Source organism: Henckelia pumila, chromosome 4, assembly GCF_033568475.1.
Source record: "Henckelia pumila isolate YLH828 chromosome 4, ASM3356847v2, whole genome shotgun sequence".
Classification (NCBI taxonomy): Eukaryota; Viridiplantae; Streptophyta; class Magnoliopsida; order Lamiales; family Gesneriaceae; genus Henckelia; species Henckelia pumila.
This window is the reverse complement of record NC_133123.1, coordinates 113249287-113275406: the sequence shown is the minus strand read 5'-3', so window position 1 is coordinate 113275406 and position 26120 is coordinate 113249287. Positions and strand designations below refer to the sequence as shown.

The following is a 26120-nucleotide window of genomic DNA, read 5'->3' as shown; positions in this document are numbered from 1 at the left end:
TAAAGAATTCATTCACTGCTCGGTGCGATCATACCAGCACTACTGCACCGGATCCCATCTGAACCCCTGGGAAGTCCTCGTGTTGCACCCCTTTTTCATTAATTTCTTTTTTTCTTAATCGTACTTATTGTTCTTCCGATTCCTTGCCATCCTATTTCCGACTCTTTTAGACTAATTCGCAGATAGAAAAGATGCAATAGACAGAATCACACAACGTGAACATGTGATTTGGGTGATGCGGGCCGCTTCAGTGGGTACCAGCATACCCTACAGGAAAAACGCCCCGAAAGACCATCTCCGGGTTGGAATTTGAGCGTCTTCGTCTCTTAGACCGAGATGCAAGATGTAGGTATCGTGAGGAGATTCGCGTGAGCAGGCTGAAGCTCCCATAACTCTCAACAGATCAAAATTTATGTCCGTTTGATAGTGAAGCGCCTGTTCCTCAGATCCGCAATTCGAGAAACAAAACAATAAAGAATTCATTCAAAATTTGGTGCGATCATACCAGCACTAATGCACCTGATCCCATCAAAACTCAGAAGTTAAGCGTGCTTGAGCGAGAGCAGTACTAGGATGGGTGACCCCTGGGAAGTCCTCGTGTTGCTCCCCTTTTTCATTAATTTCTTTTTTTCTTACTCGTACTTCTTGTTCTTTCGATTCCTCGTCGTCCTATTTCCGATTCTTTAAGTCCAATCCATGGATAGAAAAGATGCAATAGACTGAAACACACGACGTGAACGTGCTATCAGGGTGACGCGGGCCGCTTTGGTGGGTCCCAGCGCACCCTACGGGAAAAATGACCCGAAAGACCATCTCCAGGTTTGAATTTGAGCGTCTCCGTCTCTTAGACCGAGATACCTGCTGTAGGTATCGAGAGGAGTTTTGCGTGAGCAGGCTGAAACTCCCGTAACTCTTAGCCGATCGAAAGTTATGTCCGTTTGAAACTGCAGCTCCTGTCCCTCCAATCCGCAATTCGAGAGACAAAACAATAAAGAATTCATTCACTGTTCGGTGCGATCATACCAGCACTAATGCACCGGATCCCTCAACTACGACGTTAAGCGTGCTTTGGGGAGAGCAGTACTAGGATGGATGACCCCCTGGAAAGTCCTCGTGTTGCACTCTTTTTTCATTAATTTCTTTTTTTCTTACTCGTACTTTATGTTCTTCCGATTCCTCGTCGTCCTTTTTCCGGCTCTTTCAGTCCAATCCGTGGATAGAAAAGATGCAATACACTGAATCACACAACGTGAACATGCGATCTGGGTGACGCGGGCCGCTTCGATGGGCTCCCAGCACACCCTACGGGAAAAAATCCCCGAAAGACCATCTTCGGGTTTGAATTTGAGAGTCTCTGTCTCTTGGACCTAGATACGCTATGTAGGTATCGATAGGAGCTTCGCGTGAGCAGGCTGAAGCTCCTGTAACTCTCAGTCGATCGAAAGTTATGTCCATTTTAAACTACAACTCTCGCTCCTCCGATCCGCAATTCGAGAGACAAAAAAACAAAGAATTCATTCACTGTTGTATGCGATCATACCAGCACTAATAAACCGGATCCCATCAGAACTCCTAAGTTAAGCGTGCTTGGGCGAGAGTAGTACTAGGATGAGTGACCCCTTTGGAAGTCCTTGTGTTGCACCTCTTCTTCATTAATTTTTTTTTCTTACTCGTACTTCTTGTTTTCCGATTCCTCATCATCCTATTTCCGACTCTTTCAGTCCAATCCGCGGATAGAAAAGATGCAATAGACTGAATCATACAATGTGAACGTGAAATCTGGATGACGCGGGTCTCTTTGGTGGGTCCCAGCATGCCCTATGGGAAAAATGCCCCAAAAGACCATTTCCGGGTTGTAATTTGAGCGTCTCCGTCTCTTAGACTGAGATACTTGTTGTAGGTATTGAGAGGAGCTTCGCGTGAGCAGGCTGAAGCTCCCGTAACTCTTTGCAGATCGAAAGTTATGTCCGTTTGAAACTCCAGCTCCTGTTCCTCCGATCCGCAATTCGAGAGACAAAACAATAAAGAATTCATTCATTGTTGGGTGCGATCATACTAGCACTAATGCACCGGATCCCAGCAGATTTTGAAGTTAAGCATGCTTGGGCGAGAGCAGTACTAGGATGGGTGACCCCTTGGGAAGTTCTCGTGTTGCACCCCTTTTTTCATTAATTTCATTTCTTACTCGTACTTCTTGTTCTTTCTATTCCTCGCCGTCCTATTTCCGAATCATTCAGTCCAATTCGCGGATAGAAAAGATGCAATAGAATGAATCATACGATGTGAACGTGCGATCTGGGTGACGTGGGCCGCTTCGTTGAGTCCCAGCGCGACATATGGGAAAAATGCCCCGAAAGACCATCTCCGTTTTGGAATTTGAGCGTCTCCGTTTATTTAATCGAGATACGCACTATAGGTATCGAGTGGAGCTTCACATGAGAAGGTTGAAGCTTCAGTAACTCTCAGACGATCGAAAGTTATGTCCCTTTAAAACTGCAGCTCCTGTTCCTCTGATCCGCAATTCGAGAGACAAAAAAATAAAGAATTCAGTAACTGTTGGGTGCTATCATACCAGCATTAATGCACCGGATCCCATCAGAACTCTGAAGTTATGCGTGCTTGGGCAAGAGCAGTACTAGGATGGGTGACCCCTTGGGAAGTCCTCGTGTTGCACCCCTTTTTTTATTAGTTTCTTTTTTTCTTACTCGTACATCTTGTTCTTCCGATTCCTCTTTTTCCTATTTCCGACTCTTTCAGTCCAATCCGCGGATAGAAAAGATGCAATAGTCTAAATCACACGACGTGAACGTGCGATCTGGGTGACGAGGGCCACTTCGGTGGGTCCCAGCACGTCCTACGGGAAAAATACCCCCAATGACCATCTCTGGGTTTGAATTTGAGCTTCTCCGTCTCTTAGACCGAGATACGCACTGTAGGTATCGAGAAGAGCTTCGCGTGAGCAGGCTGAAGCTCCCGTAACTCTCAGCAGATCGAAAGTTATGTCCATTTGAAACTGCAGCTCCTGTTCCTCCGATCCGCAATTCGAGAGACAAAATAATAAAGAATTCATTCACTGTTGGGTGCGATCATACCAGCACTAATGCACCGGATCCCATCAGAACTCCGAACTTAAGTGTGCTTGGGCGAGAGCAGTACTAGGATGGTTGACCCCCTGGAAAGTCCTCGTGTTGCACCTTTTTTCATTAATTTCTTTTTTTCTTACTCGTACTTCTTTTTTTTCCGATTCCTCGCCGTCCTATTTCCGACTCTTTCATTCCAATCCGCGGATAGAAAAAAAGATGAAATAGACTTAATCACACGACGTGAACGTGCGATCTGGGTGACGCGGGCCGCTTCGGTGGGTCCCAGCATGCCCTATGGGAAAAACGCCCCGAAAGACCATCTCCGGGTTGTAATTTCAGCTTCTCCGTCTCTTAGACCGAGATATGCGCTGTAGGTATCGAGAAGAGCTTCGCGTGAGTAGGCTGAAGCTCCCGTAACTATCAGCAGATCGAAAGAACAAGAAGTACTAGGATGGGTGACCCCTGGGAAGTCCTCGTGTTGCACCCCATTTTTCATTAATTTCTTTTTCTCTTACTCACACTTCTTGTTCTTTCGATTCCTCGCCGTCCTATTTCCGACTCTTTCATTCCAATCCGTGGATAGAAAAGATGCAATAGACTGAATCATACGATGTGAACGTGCGATCTGGGTGACGCGGGCCGCTTCGGTGGGTCCCAGCACGACATACGGGAGAAATTCCCCGAAAGACCATCTCCGTTTTGTAATTTGAGCGTCTCCGTCTCTTTAACCGAGATACGCACTATAGGTATCGAGTGGAGCTTCGCGTGAGAAGGCTGAAGCTCCAGTAACTCTCAGCCGATCGAAAGTTATGTCCGTTTGAAACTGCAGCTCCTGTTTCTCCGATCCGCAATTCAAGAGACAAAAAAATAAAGAATTCATTCACTGTTGGGTGCGATCATACCAGCACTAATGCACCGGATCCCATCAGAACTCCAAACTTAAGTGTGCTTGGGCGAGAGCAGTATAAGGATGAGTGACCCCCTGGGAAGTCCTCGTCTTGCACCCCATTTTCATTAATTTCTTTTTTTCTTACTTGTACTTCTTGTTTTTCCGACTCTTTCAGTCCAATCCGCTGATAGAAAAGTTGCAATAGACTTAATAACACGACGTGAACATGCGATCTGGGTCACGCGGGCCGCTTCGGTGGGTCCCAATGTGCCCTATGGGAAAAACGCCCCGAAAGACCATCTCTGGGTTGTAATTTGAGCATCTCCATCTCTTTGACAGAGATACTTGCTGTAGGTATCGAGAGGAGCTTCGCGTGAGCAGGCTGAAGCTTCCGTAACTCTTAGCCGATCGAAAGTTATGTCCGTTTGAAACTGCAGCTTATGTTCCTTCGATCCGCAATTCGAGAGAAAAACAATAAAGAATTCATTCATTGTTGGGTGCGATCATACCAGCACTAATGCACCGGATCCCATCAAAACTCCGAAGTTAAGCGTGCTTGGGCGAGAGCAGTACTAGGATGGGTGACCCCTGTGAAGTCCTCATGTTGCACCCCATTTTTCATTAATTTATTTTTTTCTTACTCACACTTCTTGTTCTTTAGATTCCTCGCCGTTCTATTTCCGACTCTTTTAGTCCAATCCGCGGATAGAAAAGATGCAATAGACTGAATCATACGATGTGAACGTGCGATCTGGGTGACGCGGGCCGCTTCGGTGGGTCCCAGCACGACATACGGGAGAAATGCCCGGAAAGACCATCTCCGTTTTGGAATTTGAGCGTCTCCGTATCTTTAACCGAGATACGCACTATAGGTATTGAGTGGAGCTTCGCGTGAGCAGGCTGAAGCTCCAATAACTCTCAGCCGATCGAAAGTTATGTCCGTTTGAAACTGCAGCTCCTGTTCCTCCAATCCGCAATTCGAGAGACAAAAAAATAAAGAATTCATTCACTGTTGGGTGTGATCATACCAGCACTAATGCACCGGATCCCATCAGAACTCCGAACTTAAGTGTGCTTGGGCGAGAGCAGTACTAGGATGAGTGACCCACTGGGAAGTCCTCGTCTTGCACCCCTTTTTCATTAATTTCTTTTTTTCTTACTTGTACTTCTTGTTTTTTCGACTCTTTCAGTCCAATCCGCTGATAGAAAAGATGCAATAGACTTAATTACACGACGTGAACATGCGATCTGGGTGATGCGGGCCGCTTCGGTGGGTCCCAACGTGCCCTACGGGAAAAACGCCCCGAAAAACCATCTCTGGGTTGTAATTTGAGCATCTCCATCTCTTTGACAGAGATACTTGTTGTAGGTATCGAGAGGAGCTTCGCGTGAGCAGGCTGAAGCTTCCGTAACTCTTAGCCGATCGAAAGTTATGTCCGTTTGAAACTGCAGCTCATGTTCCTCCGATCCGCAATTCGAGAGAAAAATAATAAAGAATTCATTCACTGTTGGGTGCGATCATACCAGCACTAAACCACCGGATCTCATCAGAACTCCGAAGTGAAGCGTTCTTGGGCGAGAGCAGTACCAGGATGGGTGACCCCCTGGGAAGTCCTCGTGTTGCACCTCTTTTTTCATTAATTTCTTTTTTTCTTACTCGTATTTCTTGTTCTTTCGATTCCTCTCCGTCCTATTTCCGACTCTTTCAGTCCAATCCGCGGATAGAAAAGATGCAATAGACTGAATCATACGATGTGAATGTGCGATCTGGGTGAAGCAGGCCGGTTCGGTGGGTCCCAGCACGACATATAGGAAAAATGCCTCGAAAGACCATCTCCATTTTTGGAATTTAAGCGTCTCCATCTCTTTAACCGAGATACGCACTATAGGTATCGAGTGGAGCTTCGTGTGAGCAGGCTGAAGCTCCAGTAACTCTCTGCCGATCGAAAGTTATATCCGTTTGAAACTGCAGTTTTTGTTCCTCCGATCCGCAATTTGAGAGACAAAAAAATAAAGAATTCATTCACTGTTGGTTGCGATCATACCAGCACTAAAGCACCGGATCCCATCAGAACTCCAAAGTTATGCGTGCTTGGGCAAGAGCAGTACTAGGATGGGTGACCCCTTGGGAAGTCCTCGTGTTGCACCCCTTTTTTTTATTAGTTTCTTTTTTTCTTACTCGTACATCTTGTTCTTCCGATTCCTCTCCGTCCTATTTCCGACTCTTTCAGTCCAATCCATGGATAAAAAAGATGTAATAGACTGAATCATAGGACGTGAACGTGCGATCTGGGTGACGCGGGCCACTTTGGTGGGTCCCAGCATGCACTACGGGAAAAAGGCCCCCAAAGACAATCTCCTGGTTTGAATTTGAGCTTCTCCGTCTCTTAGACTGAGATACGCGCTGTAGGTATCGAGAAGAGCTTCGCGTGAGCAAGCTGAAGCTCCCGTAACTCTCAGCAGATCAAAATTTATGTCCGTTTGAAACTGCAGCTCCTATTCCTCCGATCCGCAATTCGAGAGACAAAACAATAAAAAATTCATTCACTATTGGGTGCGATCATACCAGCACTAATGCACCGGATCCCATCAGAACTCCGAACTTATGCGTGCTTGGGCAAGAGCAGTACTGGGATGGTTGACCTCCTGGGAAGTCCTCGTGTTGCACCCCTTTTTCATTAATTTCTTTTTTTCTTACTTGTACTTCTTGTTTTTCCGATTCCTCGCCATCCTATTTCCGACTCTTTCAGTCCAATCCGCGGATAGAAAAGATGCAATAGACTTAATCACACGACGTGAATGTGCGATCTAGGTGACGCGGGCCGCTTCGGTGGGTCCCAGCGTGCCTTATGGGAAAAACGCCACGAAAGACCATCTCCGGGTTGTAATTTGAGCGTCTCCGTCTCTAAGACCGAGATACTTGCTATAGGTATCGAGAGGAGCTTCGCGTGAGCAGGCTGAAGCAACCGTAACTCTTAGCCGATCGAAAGTTATGTCCGTTTGAAACTGCAGCTCCTGTTCCTCCGATCCGCAATTCGAGAGACAAAACAATAAAGAATTCATTCACTGTTGGGTGCGATCATACCAGCACTAATGCACCGGATCCCATCAGAACTCCGAAGTTAAGCATGCTTGGGCAAGAGCAGTACTGGGATGGGAGACCCCTTGGGAAGTCCTCGTGTTGCACCCCTTTTTTCATTAATTACTTTTTTTCTTACTCGTACTTATTGTTCTTTCGATTTCTCGCCGTCCTATTTCCGACTCTTTCAGTCCAATCCGCGGATAGAAAAGATGCAATAGACTGAATCACACGACGTGAACGTGCGATCTGGGTGACGCAGGCCACTTCGGTGGGTCCCAGCATGCCCTACAGGAAAAATGTCCCCGAAGACCATCTTCGGGTTTGAATTTGAGCTTCTCCGTCACTTAGACCGAGATACGCGCTGTAGGTATCGAGAAGAGCTTCGCGTGACCAGGCTGAAGCTCCCGTAACTCTCAGCAGATCGAAAGTTATGTCCGTTTGAAACTGCAGCTCCTATTCCTCTGATACGCAATTCGAGAGACAAAACAATAAAGAATTCATTCAATGTTAGGTGCGATCATACCAGCACTAATGCACCGGATCCCATCAGAACTCCGAAGTTAAGCATGCTTGGGCGAGAGCAGTACTAGAATGGGTGACCCCCTTGGAAGTCCTCGTGTTGCACCCTTTTTTCATTAATTTATTTTTTTCTTACTCGTACTTGTTTTTTTTCCTATTCCTCGCCGTCCTATTTCCGATTCTTTCAGTCCAATCCGCGGATAGAAAAGATGCAATAGACTTAATGTGACTGTGCGATCTGGGTGACGCGGGCCGCTTCGGTGGGTCCCAGCGTGCCTTACGGGAAAAATACCACGAAAGACCATCTTTGGGGTGTAATTTGAGCATCTTCGTCTCTTTGACCTAGATACTTGCTGTAGGTCTCGAGAGGAGCTTCGCGTGAGCAGGCTGAAGCTCCCATAACTCTTAGCCGATTGAAAGTTATGTCCTTTTGAAACTGCAGCTCCTGTTCCTCCGATCCGCAATTCGAGAGACAAAACAATAAAGAATTCATTCACTGTTGGGTGTGATCATACCAGCACTTATGCACCGGATCCCATCAGAACTCCGAAGTTAAGCGTGCATGGGCGAGAGCAGTACTATGATGGGTGACCCCTTGGGAAGTTCTCGTGTTGCACCCCTTTTTTCATTAATTTCTTTTTTTCTTACTCGTACTTCTTGTTCTTTCGATTCCTCGCCGTCCTATTTCCAACTCTTTCAGTCCAATCCGCGGATAGAAAAGATGCAATAGACTGAATCATACGATGTGAACGTGCGATCTGGGTGACGCGGGCCGCTTCGGTGGGTCTCAGCACGACATACGGGATAAATGCCCCAAAAGACCATCTCTGTTTTGGAATTTGAGCGTCTCCGTCTCTTTAACCGAGATACGCACTATAGGTATCGAGTGGAGCTTCGCGTGAGCAGGCTGAAGCTCCAGTAACTCTCATCCGATTGAAAGTTATGTCCGTTTGAAACTGCAGCTCCTGTTCTTCCGATCCGCAATTCGAGAGTCAAAAAAATAAAGAATTCATTCACTGTTGGGTGCGATCATACCAGCACTAATGCACCGGATCCCATCAGAACTCCGAACTTAAGTGTGCTTGGGCGAGAGCAGTACTAGGATTCGTGACCCCTGGGAAGTCCTCGTCTTGCACCCTTTTTCATTAATTTCTTTTTTTCTTACTCTTACTTCTTGTTTTTCCGACTCTTTCAGTCCAATCCGCTGATAGAAAAGATGCAATAGACTTAATAACACGACGTGAACATGCGATCTGGGTGACGCGGGCCGCTTCGGTGGGTCCCAACGTGCCCTACGGGAAAAACGCCCCGAAAGACTATCTCTGGGTTGTAATTTGAGCATCTCCATCTCTTTGACAGAGATACTTGCTGTAGGTATCGAGAGGAGCTTCGCGTGAGCAGGCTGAAGCCTCCGTAACTCTTAGCCGATCGAAAGTTATGTCCGTTTGAAACTGCAGCTCATGTTCCTCCGATCCGCAATTCGAGAGAAAAACAATGAAGAATTCATGCACTGTTGGGTGCGATCATACCAGCACTAATGCACCGGATCCCATCAAAACTCCGAAGTTAAGCGTGCTTGGGCGAGGGCAGTACTAGGATGGGTGACCCCTGGGAAGTCCTCGTGTTGCACCCCATTTTTCATTAATTTATTTTTTTCTTACTCACACTTCTTGTTCTTTCGATTCCTCGCCGTCCTATTTCCGACTCTTTCAGTCCAATTCGCAGATAGAAAAGATGAAGTAGACTGAATCATACGATGTGGACAAGCGATCTGGGTGACGCGGGCCGCTTCGGTGGGTCCCAGAACAACATACGGGAGAAATGCCCCGAAAGACCATCTCCGTTTTGGAATTTGAGCGTCTCCGTCTCTTTAACCGAGATACGCACTATAGGTATTGAGGGAGCTTCGTGTGAGCAGGCTGAAGCTCCAGTAACTCTCGACCGATCGAAAGTTATGTCCGTTTGAAACTGCAGCTCCTGTTCCTCCGATCCGCAATTCGAGAGATAAAAAAATAAAGAATTCATTCACTGTTGGGTGCGATCATACTAGCACTAATGCACCGGATCCCATCAGAACTCCGAACATAAGTTTGCTTGGGCGAGAGCAGTACTAGGATGAGTGACCCCCTGGGAAGTCCTCGTCTTGCACCCCTTTTTCATTAATTTCTTTTTTTCTTACTCGTACTTCTTGTTTTTCCGACTCTTTCAGTCCAATCCGCTGATAGAAAAGATGCAATAGACTTAATAACACGACGTGAACATACGATCTGGGTGATGCGGGCCGCTTCGTTGGGTCCCAACGTGCCTTACGGGAAAAACGCCCCGAAAGACCATCTCTGGGTTGTAATTTGAGCATCTCCATCTCTTTGACAGAGATACTTGTTGTAGGTATCGAGAGGAGTTTTGCGTGAGCAGGCTGAAGCTTCCGTAACTCTTAGCCGATCGAAAGTTATGTCCGTTTGAAACTGCAGCTCATGTTCCTGCGATCCGCAATTCGAGAGAAAAACAATAAATAATTCATTCACTGTTGGGTGCGTACCAGCACTAAAGCACCGGATCTCATCAGAACTCCGAAGTGAAGCGTTCTTGGGCGAGAGCAGTACCAGGATGGGTGACCCCCTGGGAAGTCCTCGTGTTGCACCTCTTTTTTCATTAATTTTTTTTTTCTTACTCGTATTTCTTGTTCTTTCGATTCCTCTCCGTCCTATTTCCGACTCTTTCAGTCCAATCCGCGGATAGAAAAGATGCAATAGACTGAATCATACGATGTGAATGTGCGATCTGGGTGAAGCAGGCCGGTTCGGTGGGTCCCAGCGCGACATATGGGAAAAATGCCCCGAAAGACCATCTCCGTTTTTGGAATTTAAGCGTCTCCGTCTCTTTAACCGAGATACGCACTATAGGTATCGAGTGGAGCTTCGTGTGAGCAGGCTGAAGCTCCACTAACTCTCTGCCGATCGAAAGTTATATCCGTTTGAAACTGCAGTTCCTGTTCTCCGATCTGCAATTCGAGAGACAAAACAATAAAGAATTCATTCACTGTTGGGTGCGATCATACCAGCACTAATGCACCGGATCCCATCAGAACTCCGAACTTAAGTGTGCTTGGGCGAGAGCAGTACTAGGATGAGTGACCCCCTGGGAAGTACTCGTCTTGCTCCCCTTTTTCATTAATTTCTTTTTTTCTTACTCGTACTTCTTGTTTTTCCGACTCTTTTAGTCCAATCCGCTGATAGAAAAGATGCAATAGACTTAATAACACGACGTGAACATGTGATCTGGGTGATGCGGGCCTCTTCGTTGGGTCCCAACGTGCCCTACGGGAAAAACGCCCCGAAAGACCATCTCTGAGTTGTAATTTGAGCATCTCCATCTCTTTGACAGAGATACTTGTTGTAGGTTTCGAGAGGAGCTTCGCGTGAGCAGGCTGAAGCTTCCGTAACTCTTAGCCGATCGAATATTATGTCCGTTTGAAACTGCAGCTCATGTTCCTCCGATCCGAAATTCGAGAGAAAAACAATAAAGAATTCATTCACTGTTGGGTGCGATCATACCAGCACTAAATCACCGGAACTCATCAGAACTCCGAAGTGAAGCGTTCTTGGGCGAGAGCAGTACCAGGATGGGTGACCCCTTGGGAAGTCCTCGTGTTGCACCTCTTTTTTCATTAATTTCTTTTTTTCTTACTCGTATTTCTTGTTCTTTCGATTTCTCTCCGTCCTATTTCTGACTCTTTCAGTCCAATCCGCGGATAGAAAAGATGCAATAGACTGAATCATACGATGTGAACGTGCGATCTGGGTGAAGCAGGCCAGTTCGGTGGGTCCCAGCGCGACATATGGGAAAAATGCCCCGAAAGACCATCTCCGTTTTTGGAATTTAAGCGTCTCCATCTCTTTAACCGAGATACGCACTATAGGTATCGAGTGGAGCTTCGTGTGAGCAGGCTGAAGCTCCAGTAACTCTCTGCAGATCGAAAGTTATATCCGTTTGAAACTGCAATTCCTGTTCCTCCGATCCGCAATTTGAGAGACAAAAAAATAAAGAATTCATTCACTGTTGGGTGCGATCATACCAGCACTAATGCACCGGATCCCATCAGAACTCCAAATTTATGCATGCATGGGCAAGAGCAGTACTAGGATGGGTGACCCCTTGGGAAGTCCTCGTTTTGCACCCCTTTTGTTTATTAGTTTCTTTTTTTTTTACTCGTACATCTTGTTCTTCCGATTCCTCTCCGTCCTATTTCCGACTCTTTCAGTCCATGACGTGAACGTGCGATCTGGGTGACGCGGGCCACTTTGGTGAGTCCCAGCATGCACTACGGGAAAAAGACCCCCAAAGACAATCTCCTGGTTTGAATTTGAGCTTCTCCGTCTCTTAGACTGAGATACGCGCGCTGTAGGTATCGAGAAGAGCTTCGCGTGAGAAAGCTGAAGCTCCCGTAACTCTCAGCAGATCAAAATTTATGTCCGTTTGAAACTGCAGCTCATGTTCCTCCGATCCGCAATTCGAGAGACAAAACAATAAAGAATTCATTCACTGTTGGGTGCGATCATACCAGCACTAATGCACCGGATCCCATCAGAACTCCGAACTTAAGTGTGCTTGGGCGAGAGCAGTACTAGGATGAGTGACCCCCTGGGAAGTCCTCGTCTTGCACCCCTTTTTCATTAATTTCTTTTTTTCTTACTCGTACTTCTTGTTTTCCGACTCTTTTAGTCCAATCCGCTGATATAAAAGATGCAATAGACTTAATAACACGACGTGAACATGCGATCTGGGTGATGCGGGCCGCTTCGTTGGGTCCCAACATGCCCTACGGGAAAAACGCCCCGAAAGACCATCTCTGGGTTGTAATTTGAGCATCACCATCTCTTTGACAGAGATACTTGTTGTAGGTATCGAGAGGAGCTTCGCGTGAGCAGGCTGAAGCTTCCGTAACTCTTAGCCGATCGAAAGTTATGTCCGTTTGAAACTGCAGCTCATGTTCCTCCGATCCGCAATTCGAGAGAAAAACAATAAAGAATTCATTCACTGTTGGGTGCGATCATACCAGCACTAAAGCACCGGATCTCATCAGAACTCCGAAGTGAAGTGTTCTTGGGCGAGAGCAGTACCAGGATGGGTGACCCCCTGGGAAGTCCTCGTGTTGCACCTCTTTTTTCATTAATTTCTTTTTTTCTTACTCGTATTTTTTGTTCTTTCGATTCCTCTCCGTCCTATTTCCGACTCTTTCAGTCCAATCCGCGGATAGAAAAGATGCAATAGACTGAATCATACGATGTGAACGTGCGATCTGGGTGAAGCAGGCCGGTTTGGTGGGTCCCAGCGCGACATATGGGAAAAATGCCCCGAAAGACCATCTCCGTTTTGTAATTTGAGCGTCTCCATCTCTTTAACCGAGATACGCACTATAGGTATCGAGTGGAGCTTCGCGTGAGCAGGCTGAAGCTCCAGTAACTCTCAGCCGATCGAAAGTTATGTCCGTTTGAAACTGCAGCTCTTGTTTCTCCGATCCGCAATTCGAGAGACAAAAAAATAAAGAATTCATTCCCTGTTGGGTGCGATCATACCAGCACTAATGCACCGGATCCCATCAGAACTCCAAATTTATGCGTGCATGGGCAAGAGCAGTACTAGTATGGGTGACCCCTTGGGAAGTCCTCGTGTTGCACCCCTTTTGTTTATTAGTTTCTTTTTTTCTTACTCGTACATCTTGTTCTTCCGATTCCTCTCCGTCCTATTTCCGACTCTTTCAGTACAATCCACGGATAGAAAATATGTAATAGACTGAATCATAGGACGTGAACGTGCGATCTGGGTGACGCGGGCCACTTTGGTGGGTCCCAGCACACACTACGGGAAAAAGGCCCCCAAAGACAATCTCCTGATTTGAATTTGAGCTTCTCCGTCTCTTAGACTGAGATACGCGCTGTAGGTATCGAGAAGAGCTTCGCGTCAGCAAGCTGAAGCTCCCGTAACTCTCAGCAGATCAAAATTTATGTCCGTTTGAAACTGCAGCTCCTGTTCCTCCGATCCGCAATTTGAGAAACAAAACAATAAAGAATTCATTCACTGTTGGGTGTGATCATACCAGCACTAATGCACCGGATCCCATCAGAATTCCGAACTTAAGTGTGCTTGGGAGAGAGCAGTACTAGGATGAGTGACCCCCTGGGAAGTCCTCGTCTTGCACCCCTTTTTCATTAATTTCTTTTTTTCTTACTCGTACTTCTTGTTTTTCCGACTCTTTCAGTCCAATCCGCTGATAGAAAAGATGCAATAGACTTAATAACACAACGTGAACATTCGATCTGGGTGATGCGGGCCGCTTCGTTGAGTCCCAATGTGCCCTACGGGAAAAACGCCCCGAAAGAACATCTCTGGGTTGTAATTTGAGCATCTCCATCTCTTTGACAGAGATACTTGTTGTAGGTATCGAGAGGAGCTTCGCGTGAGCAGGCTGAAGCTTCCGTAACTCTTAGCCGATCGAAAGTTATGTCCGTTTGAAACTGCAGCTCATATTCCTCCGATCTGCAATTCGAGAGAAAAACAATAAAGAATTCATTCACTGTTGGGTGCGATCATACCAGCACTAAAGCACCGGATCTCATCAGAGCTCCGAAGTGAAGCGTTCTTGGGCGAGAGCAGTACCAGGATGGGTGACCCCCTGGGAAGTCCTCGTGTTGCACCTCTTTTTTCATTAATTTCTTTTTTTCTTACTCGTATTTCTTGTTCTTTCGATTCCTCTCCGTCCTATTTCCGACTCTTTCAGTCCAATCCGCGGATAGAAAAGATGCAATAGACTGAATCATACGATGTGAACGTTCGATCTGGGTGAAGCAGGCCGGTTCGGTGGGTCCCATCGTGACATATGGGAAAAATGCCCCGAAAGACCATCTCCGTTTTTGGAATTTAAGTGTCTCCGTCTCTTAACCGAGATACGCACTATAGGTATCGAGTGGAGCTTCGTGTGAGCAGGCTGAAGCTCCAGTAACTCTCTGCCGATCAAAAGTTATATCCGTTTGAAACTGCAGTTCCTGTTCCTTCGATCCGCAATTTGAGAGACAAAAAAATAAAGAATTCATTGACTGTTGGGTGCGATCATACCAGCACTAATGCACCGGATCCCATCAGAACTACAAATTTATGCGTGCATGGGCAAGAGCAGTACTAGTATGGGTGACCCCTTGGGAAGTCCTCGTGTTGCACCCCTTTTGTTTATTAGTTTCTTTTTTACTTACTCGTATATCTTGTTCTTCCGATTCCTCTCCGTCCTATTTTCGACTCTTTCAGTCCAATCCACGGATAGAAAATATGTAATAGACTGAATCATAGGACGTGAACGTGCGATCTGGGTGACGCGGGCCACTTTGGTGGGTCCTAGCACGCACTACGGGAAAAAGGCACCCAAAGACAATCTCCTGGTTTGAATTTGAGCTTCTCCGTCTCTTAGACTGAGATACGCGCTGTAGGTATCGAGAAGAGCTTCGCGTGAGCAGGCTGAAGCTCCCGTAACTCTCAGCAGATCAAAATTTATGTCCGTTTGAAACTGCAGCTCCTGTTCCTCCGATCCGCAATTCGAGAGACAAAACAATAAAGAATTCATTCACTATTGGGTGCGATCATACCAGCAATAATGCACCGGATCCCATCAGAACTTCGAAGTTAAGCGTGCTTGGGCGAGAGCAGTACTAGGATGGTTGACCTCCTGGGAAGTCCTCGTGTTGCACCCCTTTTTCATTAATTTCTTTTTTTCTTACTTGTACTTCTTGTTTTTCCGATTCCTCGCCATCCTATTTCCGACTCTTTCAGTCCAATCCGCGGATAGAAAAGATGCAATAGACTTAATCACACGACGTGAATGTGCGATCTAGGTGACGCGGGCCGCTTCGGTGGGTCCCAGCGTGCCTTACGGGAAAAACGCCACGAAAGACCATCTCCGGGTTGTAATTTGAGCGTCTCTGTCTCTAAGACCGAGATACTTGCTGTAGGTATCGAGAGGAGCTTCGCGTGAGCAGGCTGAAGCAACCGTAACTCTTAGCCGATCGAAAGTTATGTCCGTTTGAAACTGCAGCTCCTGTTCCTCCGATCCGCAATTCGAGATTCAAAACAATAAAGAATTCATTCACTGTTGGGTGCGATCATACCAGCACTAATGCACCGGATCCCATCAGAACTCCGAAGTTAAGCATGCTTGGGCAAGAGCAGTACTGGGATGGGAGACCCTTGGGAAGTCCTCGTGTTGCACCCCTTTTTTCATTAATTTCTTTTTTTACCCCTTTTTTTATTAATTTCTTTTTTTCTTACTCGTACTTATTGTTCTTTCGATTCCTCGTCGTCCTATTTCCGATTATTTCAGTCCAATCCGCGGATAGAAAAGATGCAATAGACTGAATCACACGACGTGAACGTGCGATCTGGGTGACGCAGGCTACTTCGGTGGGTCCCAGCATGCCCTACGGGAAAAATGCCCCCAAAGACCATCTCCGAGTTTGAATTTGAGCTTCTCCGTCACTTACAATGAGATACGCGCTGTAGGTATCGAGAAGAGATTCGTGTGAGCAGGCTGAAGCTCCCGTAACTCTCAGCAGATCGAAAGTTATGTCCGTTTGAAACTGCAGCTCCTATTCCTCCGATCCGCAATTCGAGAGACAAAACAATAAAGAATTCATTCAATGTTAGGTGCGATCATACCAGCACTAATGCACCGGATCCCATCAGAACTTCGAAGTTAAGCATGCTTGGGCGAGAGCAGTACTAGAATGGGTGACCCCCTGGGAAGTCCTCGTGTTGCACCCTTTTTTCATTAATTTCTTTTTTTCTTACTCGTACTTGTTGTTTTTCCTATTCCTCGCCGTCCTATTTCCGATTCTTTCAGTCCAATCCGCGGATAGAAAAGATGCAATAGACTTAATGTGACTGTGCGATCTGGGTGACGCGGGCCGCTTCGGTGGGTCCCAGCGCGCCTTACGGGAAAAATGCCACGAAAGACCATCTTTGGGGTGTAATTTGAGCATCTTCGTCTCTTAAACCGAGATACTTCTGTAGGTATCGAGAGGAGCTTCGCGTGAGCAGGCTGAAGCTCCCATAACTCTTAGCCGATTGAAAGTTATGTCCTTTTGAAACTGCAGCTCCTGTTCCTCCGATCCGCAATTCGAGAGACCAAACAATAAGGAATTCATTCACTGTTGGGTGTGATCATACCAGCACTAATGCACCGGATCCCATCAGAACTCCGAAGTTAAGCGTGCATGGGCGAGAGCAGTACTATGATGGGTGACCCCTTGGGAAGTTCTCGTGTTGCACCCCTTTTTTCATTAATTTCTTTTTTTCTTACTCGTACTTCTTGTTCTTTTGATTCCTCGCCGCCCTATTTCCAACTCTTTCAGTCCAATCCGTGGATAGAAAAGATGCAATAGCATGAATCATACGATGTGAACGTGCGATCTGGGTGACGCGGGCCGTTTCGGTGGGTCCCAGCGCGACATACGGGAAAAATGCCCCGAAAGACCATCTGCGTTTTGGAATTTGAGCGTCTCCGTCTCTTTAACCAATATACGCACTATAGGTATCGAGTGGAGCTTCGCGTGAGCAGGCTGAAGCTCCATTAACTCTCAGCCGGTCGAAAGTTATGTCCGTTTGAAACTGTAGCTCCTGTTTCTCTGATCCGCAATTCAAGAGACAAAAAAATAAAGAATTCATTCACTGTTGGGTGCGATCATATCGGCACTAATGCACCGGATCGCATCAGAACTACGAACTTATGCGTTCTTGGGCAAAAGCAGTACTAGGATGGGTGACCCCCTGGGAAGTCCTCGTGTTGCACCCCTTTTTTTTATTAGTTTATTTTTTTCTTACTCGTACATCTTGTTCTTCCGATTCCTCTACGTCCTATTTCCGACTCTTTCAGTCCAATCCGCGAATAGAAAAGATGCAATAGACTGAATCACACGACGTGAACGTGCGATCTGGGTGACGCGGGCCACTTCAGTGGGTCCCAGCGTGCCCTACAAGAAAAATGCCCCCAAAGACCATCTTCGGGTTTGAATTTGAGCTTCTCCGTCTCTTATACCGAGATACGCGCTGTAGGTATCGAGAAGAGCTTCGCGTTAGTAGGCTGAAGCTCCAGTAACTCTAAGCAAATCGAAAGTTATGTCCGTTTGAAACTGCAGATCCTGTTCCTACGATCCGCAATTTGAGAGACAAAACAATAAAGAATTCATTCACTATTGGGTACGATCATACCAGCACTAATGCACTGAATCCCATCAGAACTCCAAAGTTAAGCGTGCTTGGGCGAGAGCAGTATTAGGATGGGTGATCCCCTGGGAAGTCCTCGTGTTGCATCCCTTTTTCATTAATTTCTTTTTTTCTTACTCGTACTTCTTGTTTTTTCGATTCCTCTTCGTCCTATTTCCGACTCTTTCAGTCCAATCCGCTGATAGAAAAGATGCAATAGACTTAATCACACGACGTGAACGTGCGATCTGGGTGACGCGGGCCGCTTCAGTGGGTTCCAGCACGCCCTACGGGAAAAACACCCCGAAAGACCATCTCCGGGTTGTAATTTGAGCGTCTCCATCTCTTAGACCGAGATACTTGCTGTAGGTATCAAGAGTAGCTTCGCGTGAGCAGGCTGAAGCTCCCGTAACTCTTAGCCGATCGGAAGTTATGGCCGTTTGAAACTGCAGATCATGTTCCTCCGATCTGCAATTCGAGAGAAAAACAATAAAGAATTCATTCACTATTGGGTGCGATCATACCAGCACTAATGCACCGGATCCCATCAGAACTCCGAAGTTATGCGTGCTTCGGCAAGAGCAGTACTAGGATGGGTGACCCCCTGGGAAGTCCTCGTGTTGCACCCCTTTTTTTATTAGTTTCTTTTTTTCTTAATCGTACATCTTGTTTTTACGTTTCCTCTCCGTCCTATTTCCGACTCTTTTAGTGCAATCCGCGGATAGAAAAGATGCAATAGACTGAATCACAAGACGTGAACGTGAGATCTGGGTGACGCGGGCCACTTTGGTGGGTCCCAACGCGCCCTACGAGAAAAATTCCCCCAAAGACAATCTCTGGGTTTGAATTTGAGCTTCTCCGTCTCTTAGACCGAGATACGCGCTGTAGGTATCGAGAAGAGCTTCGCGTGAGCAAGCTGAAGCTCCCGTAACTCTCAGCAAATCGAAAGTTATGTCCGTTTGAAACTGCAGCTCTTGTTCCTCCGATCCGCAATTTGAGAGACAAAACAATAAAGAATTCATTCACTGTTGGGTGCGATCATACCAGCACTAATGTTTCGGATCCCATCCGAACTCCGAAGTGAAGCTTGCCTGGGCGAGCGCAGTACTAGGATGGGTGACCCCTAGGAAGTCCTCGTGTTGCACCCAATTTTTCATTAATTTCTTTTTTTATTACTCGTACTTCTTGTTCTTTCGATTCCTCGCCGTCCTATTTCCGACTCTTTCAGTCCAATCCGCGGATAGAAAAGATGCAATAGACTAAATCATATGATGTGAATGTGCGATCTGGGTGACGCGCGCCACTTCGGTGGGTACCACCACGACATACGGGAGAAATGCCTCAAAAGACCATTTTCGTTTTAGAATTTGAGCATCTCCATCTCTTTAACCGAGATACGCACTATAGGTATCGAGTGAAGCTTCGCGTGAGCAGACTGAAGCTCCAGTAACTCTCAGCCGATCGAAAGTTATGTCCGTTTGAAACTGCAGCTCCTGTTCCTCCGATCCGCAATTCGAGAGACAAAAAAATAAAGAATTCATTCACTGTTGGGTGCGATCATACCAGCACTAATGCAACGGATCCCTTCAGAACTCCGAAGTTATGCGTGCTTGGGCAAGAGCAGTACTAGGATGGGTGACCCCTGGGAAGTCCTCGTGTTGCACCCCTTTTTTTTATTAGTTTCTTTTTTTCTTACTCGTACATCTTGTTCTTCCGATTCCTCTCCGTCCTATTTCCGACTCTTTCAGTCCAATCCGTGAATAGAAAAGATGCAATAGACTGAATCACACGACGTGAACGTGCGATCTGGGTGACGCGGGCCACTTTGGTGGGTCCCAGCGCGCCCTACGGGAAAAATGCCCCCAAAGACCATCTCCGAGTTTGAATTTGAGCTTCTCCGTCTCTTAGACCGAGATACGCGCTGTAGGTATCGAGAAGAGCTTTGCGTGAGTAGGCTGAAGCTATCGTAACTCTCAGCAGATTGAAAGTTATGTTCGTTTGAAACTGCAGCTCCTGTTCCTCCGATCCGCAATTCGAGAGACAAAAAAATAAAAAATTCATTCACTGTTGGGTGTGATCATACCAGCACTAATGCTCGGATCCCATTAGAACTCCGAAGTTAAGCGTGTTTGGGCGAGAGTTGTACTAGGATGGGTGACCCCCTGGGAAGTCCTCATGTTGCACCCCTTTTTCATTAATTTCTTTTTTTCTTACTCGTACTTCTTGTTTTTCCGATTCCTCGCCGTCCTATTTCTGACTCTTTCAGTCCAATCCACGGATAGAAAAGATGCAATTAGACTTAATCACACGACGTGAACGTGCGATTTGGGTGACGCGGGCCGCTTCATTGGGTCCCAGCACGCACTACGAGAAAAATGCCTCGAAAGACCATCTTTGGGTTGTAATTTGAGCATCTCCATCTCTTAGACCGAGATACTTGCTATAGGTATCGAGTGGAGTTTCACGTGAGCAGGCTGAAGCTCCCGTAACTCTTAGCCGATCGAAAGTTATGTCTGTTTGAAACTACAGCTCCTGTTCCTCCGATCCGCAATTCGAGAGACAAAACAATAAAGTATTCATTCACTGTTGGGTGCGATCATAATAGCACTATTGCACCGGATTCCATCAGAACTCCGAAATTAAGCGTGCTTGGTTGAGAGCAATACTAGTATGGGTGACCCCCTCGGAAGTCCTCGTGTTGTACCCCTTTTTTCATTAATTTCTTTTTTTCTTACTCGTACTTCTAGTTCTTTCGATTCCTCGCCGTCCTATTTCCGAATCTTTCAGTCCAATCCACGGATAGAAAAGATGCAATAGACTGAATCATACGATGTTAACGTGCGATCTGGGTGACGCGGGCCGCTTTGATGGGTCCCAACGCGACATACGGGAAAAATGCCCCAATAGACCATCTCCGTTTTGGAATTTGAGCGTCTTCGTCTCTTTAACCGAGATACGCACTATAGTTATCGAGTGGAGCTTCGCGTGAGCAAGCTGAAGCTCCAGTAACTCTCAGCCGATCGAAAGTTATGTTCGTTTGAAACTGCAGCTCTTGTTCCTCCGATCCGCAATTCGAGAGACAAAAAAAAAATTTCTTTCACTGTTGGGTGCGATCATAGCAGCACTAATGCACCGGATCTCATCAAAACTCCGAAGTTATGCATGCTTGGGCAAGAGCAGTACTAGGATGGGTGACCCCCTGGGAAGTCCTCGTGTTGCACCCCTTTTTTTATTAGTTTCTTTTTTTTCTTACTCGTATATCTTGTTCTTCCAATTCCTCTCCATACTATTTCCGACTCTTTCAGTCCAATCCGCGGATAGAAAAGATGCAATAGACTGAATCACACGACGTGAACGTGCGATCTGGGTGACGCAGGCCACTTCGGTGGGTTCCAGCGCCCTACGGGAAAAATGCCCCCAAATCCATCTCCGGGTTTGAATTTGAGTTTCTACGTCTCTTGAACCAAGATACGCGCTGTAGGTATCGAGAAGAGCTTCGCGAGAGCAGGCTGAAGCTCCCGTAACTCTCACCAGATCGAAAGTTAGGTCCGTTTGAAACTGCAACTCCTGTTCCTCCGATCCGCAATTCGAGAGACAAAACAATAAAGAATTCATTCATTGTTGGGTGCGATCATACCAGCACTAATGCACCGGATCCCATCAGAACTCCGAAGTTAATCGTGCTTGGGCGAGAGCAGTACTAGGATTGGTGACCTCCTGGGAAGTCCTCGTGTTGCACCCCTTTTTCATTAATTTCTTTTTTTCTTATTCGTACTTCTTGTTTTTCCGATTCCTCTCCGTCCTATTTCCGACTCTTTCAGTACAATACGCGGATAGAAAAGATGCAATAGACTTAATCACACGACGTGAACGTGCGATCTGGGTGACGCGGGCCGTTTCGATGGGTCCCAATGCGCCCTACGGAAAAAACGCAACGGAAGACCATCTCCGGGTTGTAATTTGAGCGTCTCCGTCTCTTAGACCGAGATACTTGCTGTAAGTATCGAGAGGAGCTTCGCGTGAGCAGGCTGAAGCTCCCGTAACTCTAGCTGATCGAAAGTTATATCCGTTTGAAACTGTAGCTCTTGTTCCTCCGATCCGCAATTCGAGAGACAAAATAATAAAGAATTCATTCACTGTTGGGTGCGATCATACCAGCTCTAATGCACCGGATCCCATCAGCACTCCGAAGTGAAGCGTGCCTGGGCGAGAGCAGTACTAGGATGGGTGACCCCTGGGAAGTCCTCGTGTTGCACCCCATTTTTCATTAATTTCTTTTTTTCTTACTCGTACTTCTTGTTCTTTCGATTCCTCGCCGTCCTATTTCCGTCTCTTTCAGTCCAATCCGCGGATAGAAAAGATGCAATAGACTGAATCATACGATGTGAACGTGCGATCTAGGTGACGCGGGCCGCTTCGGTAGGTCCCAGCGTGACATACGGGAAAAATGCTGAAAGAGTGGGTGCCCGGTGAGCCAACTTGTGGCTAAGGGCTTTGATGACTTTTTGTATAAACAATCTTTTGTTTAATATAATTTACACTTTTATTAATGGCAATGACTTTATCTTTCTTCATATTGTTATATTGTGATATACTATTGTTGTTTTGATAAAGACCTTGAATATACTATAGTTTATGTAAGATGTGGTAGTACATGGGGATGACTATCATGAAACACATCTTATAGTCACTGTATATTCTAAACAGTTCCTAGTCGATTGAGCCGTCCGTTAATAGGGATAAGGATCGCTCGAGATTGAGACTAGCATTTGCGATGCCGAGTACCACGTTTCATTGGTAAGGAACATAGAGATGTTCAAAGCATGCAAATGGATATTCATACGATGAATGATCGAACTACCCTATCCGGACTTTCCAAGTGGTTATCACTTATCGAGTGGATAAAGTCCGCGGTTTTGGTTGTACACCATTAGTCCTTACTACTTGAAACATCATTGAGACTCTATATGCTAGTACTGTACTTTGACTCGTTTACCGACTCCATTGGGGTCATCAGGTGTCGGGATTGGGTACAGTTACGACACATATAGGAGTCGATGCTTTGTTGTCAAGGATTCACCACATACTTGCTAGTGTGGATATCCTATGCAATCTGAGGAGATATTAGTGTGACGAATCTCTGGCCAGATTACATGATGTGTTTTAAGAAATGGTTTCTTAGTAACACATGCGATGTCACTATTTGATCTTCAAGATGCATTGCATAGTTATCGAATCTAGAACGACTCTCGATTTACCAATGGTTGTTGATTCGATCGGGATATATGGATGAAGGGACCGTACTGTATGCTAACCAAAATCTATTGGTTCTTGCAGGCACTATCAGTGATACCTAGGGAATCATGGGGCGATGTTGCTAGGCGCTCTTACCATGATTCGATGGGCAAGTCGGAAATTGTTGTTCCGAGTCACAAGGAGTTGTGAGCCCACGGCTAGCTGTATCCCTGAACCATTGAGGGTCACACAAGTAATGGATTTTTAATCCCCGTTGAGATAGTTAAATTTAAAAAGTTAAATTTAATGAACAAAGAAGTGGGACTTCTTATTTAAGAGTAGGGGAGTAAGATTTCCTAAAATGACATAGGGATGGGCATATTTGGAAACCACTGAATTCGGATTCAGAAAATTTATCTTGACTTTAAAAGATGCAGAAATGGTTTCTGTGCATATTGGTGAAATTGGTTTATCAATCTGAGTCATGATGAATTTTATATTAATTTCTGAACATGCAGGCTTTGCTTGTCAAGCTTGAACTTATGGCTAATGGGCCCTAAGCTGTTAGTAGCCCACATTATAAATAAGTTATTGCAGTACAAAAATTACACAACAGAGGCTCACAATTTTCGAAAACCCTAGTTGTTTTTATTAAAAGTGGCCGCCCCCTTTTTTCCCCTCTCTGCTCTGAAAATTTCAGCCTGTGAATTTTGAATTTGCAGTCTGGTTTAACGGATCAAATTCGTTAATTCTCTTCGTAGAAACTTCTGATAGATTTTCTAGTGCAATCTATCAGAGGGATTAAATTTCCGTTCGTGGACCTGATTGAAGAATTGTTCGTCCATCAGTTCCTGGGATATACAACAAGAGCAGAGTAATCTGTTGGTGTCCATAATCTCGATTCGAGATTGGAGGTAAAAATTTAATTGTTATTTAATTTTTACATGCACAATTTAATCGTAAAGTTTTGATACCTATTATGCAATCGTTCCATATAAAATTTTTAAACTTCCGCTGCACCGGGTATCAATCCTGATTGATCTGAACACCGTTCTCCAAAAGTGGTATCAGAGACAGGTTGCTCAGATCAAGCGATTAAATTAATCGATTGTACAAAAATTTTTTAAACCTCGGTTTTTGAAACAAAATAAATTTTTTTTAAAAAAAATTTTTTTTTCAGGCAAAACACGGGCAGCGATTGGATCGCTGCCCGGGGGGGGGGGGGGGCAGCGAGGGTCGCTGCCCAGGGCAGAGCACGGCGCTTCCCAGGGCAGAGACGGGCTGCCCGGCCCGAGCCCCTTTGGGGCGCGGGCAGCCCGGAAGCGTCCCGGGCGTCCAGGGAAAAATTAATTTTTTTATATTTTAAATTAAAATTTTAATATGTTAAAATTCTATTTTTGGTCCGATCGAAATTGTTTTGATTGGTCCACGAGGCGTCGGATCGAATTGTTCGAGTCCGAAAATTTTAAAATTGATTTTTGGATAAATTTGAATTTTTGGAAAATTTATAGATTTTATCCGTTAAATAAGATTTTATGAAATTAATTATTTTTGGTACAATTGATGATAAGATATGATCTTATGGAAATATTGAGTAAAATATGATTTTATGTATAAAATTGGATTTTATATGTAAAATATGATTTTATTTGATAAAAAGATAAAATATGATTTTGTATGTAAAATAAGATTTTATATATGGAATATGATTTTATCCTTTTAATTTAAATTGCCATTGCATGTTATCCAATAAATTAATTTTGAATTAAATATTATTGGATAAGGATGATCGATTGCCATGACCAATTTTGTAGGTGTATGTTAGGAATTTACATTTGTTTTTATTGTTGTTGGATTTATTAATGGGCCTGGTTTATGGCCCAATATGAATTGTCATATGTAATAAAAGTGGGCCTGGTTTATGGCCCATTCCCACCCCTTAAAATGTATCCCCTACTTGTCATAGTTATTTATTGTAAATACATTAGACTTAGTGGGAGATGAAGATTTGAAGATGGAGGTGGGCCCAGCATACAATAAAGACAGAAGAAATGTAAATTGGAAGCTCAATGTAATAGGATTGCATTGCATACCTGCATATTACCTAGGATTGGACTTAGACTCGTGATTGGCAACCACGGGTCGATTAGAAATGGAATCGATCATCCTATATAATATATGATATTATCGTTGTATGCATGTTTTAGACTAAATTCTATGAATCCCGCAAGCATACAAATTATAAATGATGAGACAAATTTTCAAAATTAAAATCCTTTATTTTAAATATGATTTAAAATTGATATCAAGATAAATAAAGGAAATTTAAAATTGTTTAAATGTTCCTACCTTCCATCAACGATCAATGTATGAGATGCTACCCGCGGATACGGTCCGGCTCATATTATTGGGGGGGCCCGTTCGTCGGAAAGCTGTACATTGGATCGACAAATGTTGTAAGTTGGGTGGAACTCCCATGGGATCGGCTCATATTATTGGGGGATCCACATGGCGACCGTCCATCACAACATAATATTGATGGGTCATCTTGACATGTCACAATAAACGGCGTCATATTATTGGGCCCTTATTGGACATGAGGTAAAAACGTGGAGGTTGCTTTGGAAGCAATTGGGCTCTACCTTTTGAAAATTATGGTTGGCTGATATTATTCGGGACCATAGTTTGTCAATTGGACTCCATTTTCCCACTAAGGAAAACAGTTTTCCGTTTTCACTAGAGGGTAGTGAAATCGTTAAAATAGTGGGAGTGAGATTCATAAAATAAATTTCGCCTATTTCATGTCTTAGTAAATTAATTAAACAATCACTGATAATTGTCTGTTTCTTTTCAGTATTTCATAAAGATGAATTCGCGCAATCCACTATTCTCTATTCTCGAACAAAATAAATTGACTGGCGCAAACTATATGGAATGGTTCCGTAAGTTGAAGATTGTCTTGACCTCGGAGAAGATGCTCTACGTGTTAGAAAAATCTCCTCCGAAGGAAGCACCAGCTGACATAAGTCCGGAAGAGTTGGCCAAACTTGATACATGGTGGGACCAT

At 45.2% G+C, this 26120-nt stretch overlaps 38 non-coding genes and 4 pseudogenes across 38 annotated transcripts; all 42 read left to right on the top strand.

The window, feature by feature from the left end:
- The first annotated feature begins 491 nt into the window (after positions 1 to 491).
- LOC140868927 (5S ribosomal RNA) lies at positions 492 to 609 on the top strand. Its single transcript, XR_012146324.1, has one exon. It is a non-coding gene; the product is annotated as a 5S ribosomal RNA (ribosomal RNA).
- A 400-nt stretch (positions 610 to 1009) lies between these two features.
- LOC140869818 (5S ribosomal RNA) lies at positions 1010 to 1125 on the top strand (annotated as a pseudogene).
- A 401-nt stretch (positions 1126 to 1526) lies between these two features.
- On the top strand, positions 1527 to 1645 carry LOC140869215 (5S ribosomal RNA). Its single transcript, XR_012146601.1, has one exon. It is a non-coding gene; the product is annotated as a 5S ribosomal RNA (ribosomal RNA).
- A 397-nt stretch (positions 1646 to 2042) lies between these two features.
- On the top strand, positions 2043 to 2160 carry LOC140869349 (5S ribosomal RNA). The gene has a single exon (XR_012146730.1). It is a non-coding gene; the product is annotated as a 5S ribosomal RNA (ribosomal RNA).
- A 398-nt stretch (positions 2161 to 2558) lies between these two features.
- On the top strand, positions 2559 to 2677 carry LOC140868473 (5S ribosomal RNA). Its single transcript, XR_012145889.1, has one exon. It is a non-coding gene; the product is annotated as a 5S ribosomal RNA (ribosomal RNA).
- A 401-nt stretch (positions 2678 to 3078) lies between these two features.
- LOC140868383 (5S ribosomal RNA) lies at positions 3079 to 3197 on the top strand. Its single transcript, XR_012145803.1, has one exon. It is a non-coding gene; the product is annotated as a 5S ribosomal RNA (ribosomal RNA).
- Positions 3198 to 3971: 774 nt separating this feature from the next.
- Positions 3972 to 4090, top strand: LOC140869288 (5S ribosomal RNA). Its single transcript, XR_012146667.1, has one exon. It is a non-coding gene; the product is annotated as a 5S ribosomal RNA (ribosomal RNA).
- Positions 4091 to 4467: 377 nt separating this feature from the next.
- Positions 4468 to 4585, top strand: LOC140868498 (5S ribosomal RNA). Its single transcript, XR_012145913.1, has one exon. It is a non-coding gene; the product is annotated as a 5S ribosomal RNA (ribosomal RNA).
- A 401-nt stretch (positions 4586 to 4986) lies between these two features.
- Positions 4987 to 5105, top strand: LOC140868719 (5S ribosomal RNA). Its single transcript, XR_012146123.1, has one exon. It is a non-coding gene; the product is annotated as a 5S ribosomal RNA (ribosomal RNA).
- A 377-nt stretch (positions 5106 to 5482) lies between these two features.
- LOC140867851 (5S ribosomal RNA) lies at positions 5483 to 5601 on the top strand. The gene has a single exon (XR_012145292.1). It is a non-coding gene; the product is annotated as a 5S ribosomal RNA (ribosomal RNA).
- A 402-nt stretch (positions 5602 to 6003) lies between these two features.
- On the top strand, positions 6004 to 6122 carry LOC140868093 (5S ribosomal RNA). The gene has a single exon (XR_012145526.1). It is a non-coding gene; the product is annotated as a 5S ribosomal RNA (ribosomal RNA).
- A 402-nt stretch (positions 6123 to 6524) lies between these two features.
- On the top strand, positions 6525 to 6643 carry LOC140868400 (5S ribosomal RNA). The gene has a single exon (XR_012145819.1). It is a non-coding gene; the product is annotated as a 5S ribosomal RNA (ribosomal RNA).
- Positions 6644 to 7043: 400 nt separating this feature from the next.
- On the top strand, positions 7044 to 7162 carry LOC140870289 (5S ribosomal RNA). The gene has a single exon (XR_012147258.1). It is a non-coding gene; the product is annotated as a 5S ribosomal RNA (ribosomal RNA).
- A 401-nt stretch (positions 7163 to 7563) lies between these two features.
- On the top strand, positions 7564 to 7682 carry LOC140870490 (5S ribosomal RNA). The gene has a single exon (XR_012147449.1). It is a non-coding gene; the product is annotated as a 5S ribosomal RNA (ribosomal RNA).
- Positions 7683 to 8074: 392 nt separating this feature from the next.
- Positions 8075 to 8193, top strand: LOC140868193 (5S ribosomal RNA). The gene has a single exon (XR_012145619.1). It is a non-coding gene; the product is annotated as a 5S ribosomal RNA (ribosomal RNA).
- Positions 8194 to 8594: 401 nt separating this feature from the next.
- On the top strand, positions 8595 to 8712 carry LOC140869234 (5S ribosomal RNA). The gene has a single exon (XR_012146619.1). It is a non-coding gene; the product is annotated as a 5S ribosomal RNA (ribosomal RNA).
- Positions 8713 to 9088: 376 nt separating this feature from the next.
- Positions 9089 to 9206, top strand: LOC140870282 (5S ribosomal RNA). The gene has a single exon (XR_012147251.1). It is a non-coding gene; the product is annotated as a 5S ribosomal RNA (ribosomal RNA).
- Positions 9207 to 9606: 400 nt separating this feature from the next.
- LOC140869292 (5S ribosomal RNA) lies at positions 9607 to 9725 on the top strand. The gene has a single exon (XR_012146671.1). It is a non-coding gene; the product is annotated as a 5S ribosomal RNA (ribosomal RNA).
- A 377-nt stretch (positions 9726 to 10102) lies between these two features.
- LOC140869107 (5S ribosomal RNA) lies at positions 10103 to 10217 on the top strand. Its single transcript, XR_012146497.1, has one exon. It is a non-coding gene; the product is annotated as a 5S ribosomal RNA (ribosomal RNA).
- Positions 10218 to 10617: 400 nt separating this feature from the next.
- Positions 10618 to 10736, top strand: LOC140868815 (5S ribosomal RNA). The gene has a single exon (XR_012146216.1). It is a non-coding gene; the product is annotated as a 5S ribosomal RNA (ribosomal RNA).
- Positions 10737 to 11113: 377 nt separating this feature from the next.
- LOC140868358 (5S ribosomal RNA) lies at positions 11114 to 11232 on the top strand. Its single transcript, XR_012145779.1, has one exon. It is a non-coding gene; the product is annotated as a 5S ribosomal RNA (ribosomal RNA).
- A 402-nt stretch (positions 11233 to 11634) lies between these two features.
- Positions 11635 to 11753, top strand: LOC140869287 (5S ribosomal RNA). The gene has a single exon (XR_012146666.1). It is a non-coding gene; the product is annotated as a 5S ribosomal RNA (ribosomal RNA).
- A 367-nt stretch (positions 11754 to 12120) lies between these two features.
- On the top strand, positions 12121 to 12239 carry LOC140868239 (5S ribosomal RNA). The gene has a single exon (XR_012145666.1). It is a non-coding gene; the product is annotated as a 5S ribosomal RNA (ribosomal RNA).
- A 376-nt stretch (positions 12240 to 12615) lies between these two features.
- Positions 12616 to 12734, top strand: LOC140870479 (5S ribosomal RNA). Its single transcript, XR_012147438.1, has one exon. It is a non-coding gene; the product is annotated as a 5S ribosomal RNA (ribosomal RNA).
- A 401-nt stretch (positions 12735 to 13135) lies between these two features.
- LOC140868978 (5S ribosomal RNA) lies at positions 13136 to 13254 on the top strand. The gene has a single exon (XR_012146373.1). It is a non-coding gene; the product is annotated as a 5S ribosomal RNA (ribosomal RNA).
- A 402-nt stretch (positions 13255 to 13656) lies between these two features.
- LOC140869360 (5S ribosomal RNA) lies at positions 13657 to 13775 on the top strand. The gene has a single exon (XR_012146741.1). It is a non-coding gene; the product is annotated as a 5S ribosomal RNA (ribosomal RNA).
- A 377-nt stretch (positions 13776 to 14152) lies between these two features.
- On the top strand, positions 14153 to 14271 carry LOC140867943 (5S ribosomal RNA). The gene has a single exon (XR_012145381.1). It is a non-coding gene; the product is annotated as a 5S ribosomal RNA (ribosomal RNA).
- A 401-nt stretch (positions 14272 to 14672) lies between these two features.
- Positions 14673 to 14791, top strand: LOC140869453 (5S ribosomal RNA; annotated as a pseudogene).
- A 402-nt stretch (positions 14792 to 15193) lies between these two features.
- LOC140870335 (5S ribosomal RNA) lies at positions 15194 to 15312 on the top strand. The gene has a single exon (XR_012147300.1). It is a non-coding gene; the product is annotated as a 5S ribosomal RNA (ribosomal RNA).
- A 400-nt stretch (positions 15313 to 15712) lies between these two features.
- On the top strand, positions 15713 to 15830 carry LOC140868088 (5S ribosomal RNA). Its single transcript, XR_012145522.1, has one exon. It is a non-coding gene; the product is annotated as a 5S ribosomal RNA (ribosomal RNA).
- A 429-nt stretch (positions 15831 to 16259) lies between these two features.
- Positions 16260 to 16378, top strand: LOC140867857 (5S ribosomal RNA). The gene has a single exon (XR_012145297.1). It is a non-coding gene; the product is annotated as a 5S ribosomal RNA (ribosomal RNA).
- Positions 16379 to 16769: 391 nt separating this feature from the next.
- On the top strand, positions 16770 to 16888 carry LOC140867854 (5S ribosomal RNA). Its single transcript, XR_012145295.1, has one exon. It is a non-coding gene; the product is annotated as a 5S ribosomal RNA (ribosomal RNA).
- Positions 16889 to 17289: 401 nt separating this feature from the next.
- LOC140869707 (5S ribosomal RNA) lies at positions 17290 to 17408 on the top strand (annotated as a pseudogene).
- Positions 17409 to 17810: 402 nt separating this feature from the next.
- On the top strand, positions 17811 to 17929 carry LOC140868735 (5S ribosomal RNA). The gene has a single exon (XR_012146138.1). It is a non-coding gene; the product is annotated as a 5S ribosomal RNA (ribosomal RNA).
- Positions 17930 to 18328: 399 nt separating this feature from the next.
- Positions 18329 to 18447, top strand: LOC140868160 (5S ribosomal RNA). The gene has a single exon (XR_012145589.1). It is a non-coding gene; the product is annotated as a 5S ribosomal RNA (ribosomal RNA).
- Positions 18448 to 18848: 401 nt separating this feature from the next.
- On the top strand, positions 18849 to 18966 carry LOC140869293 (5S ribosomal RNA). Its single transcript, XR_012146672.1, has one exon. It is a non-coding gene; the product is annotated as a 5S ribosomal RNA (ribosomal RNA).
- Positions 18967 to 19367: 401 nt separating this feature from the next.
- On the top strand, positions 19368 to 19485 carry LOC140868861 (5S ribosomal RNA). The gene has a single exon (XR_012146260.1). It is a non-coding gene; the product is annotated as a 5S ribosomal RNA (ribosomal RNA).
- A 402-nt stretch (positions 19486 to 19887) lies between these two features.
- Positions 19888 to 20005, top strand: LOC140868812 (5S ribosomal RNA). Its single transcript, XR_012146213.1, has one exon. It is a non-coding gene; the product is annotated as a 5S ribosomal RNA (ribosomal RNA).
- Positions 20006 to 20406: 401 nt separating this feature from the next.
- Positions 20407 to 20525, top strand: LOC140869729 (5S ribosomal RNA; annotated as a pseudogene).
- Positions 20526 to 20923: 398 nt separating this feature from the next.
- Positions 20924 to 21042, top strand: LOC140869188 (5S ribosomal RNA). Its single transcript, XR_012146575.1, has one exon. It is a non-coding gene; the product is annotated as a 5S ribosomal RNA (ribosomal RNA).
- A 399-nt stretch (positions 21043 to 21441) lies between these two features.
- LOC140869924 (5S ribosomal RNA) lies at positions 21442 to 21560 on the top strand. Its single transcript, XR_012146913.1, has one exon. It is a non-coding gene; the product is annotated as a 5S ribosomal RNA (ribosomal RNA).
- A 399-nt stretch (positions 21561 to 21959) lies between these two features.
- Positions 21960 to 22077, top strand: LOC140868155 (5S ribosomal RNA). The gene has a single exon (XR_012145584.1). It is a non-coding gene; the product is annotated as a 5S ribosomal RNA (ribosomal RNA).
- Positions 22078 to 26120: the final 4043 nt, after the last annotated feature.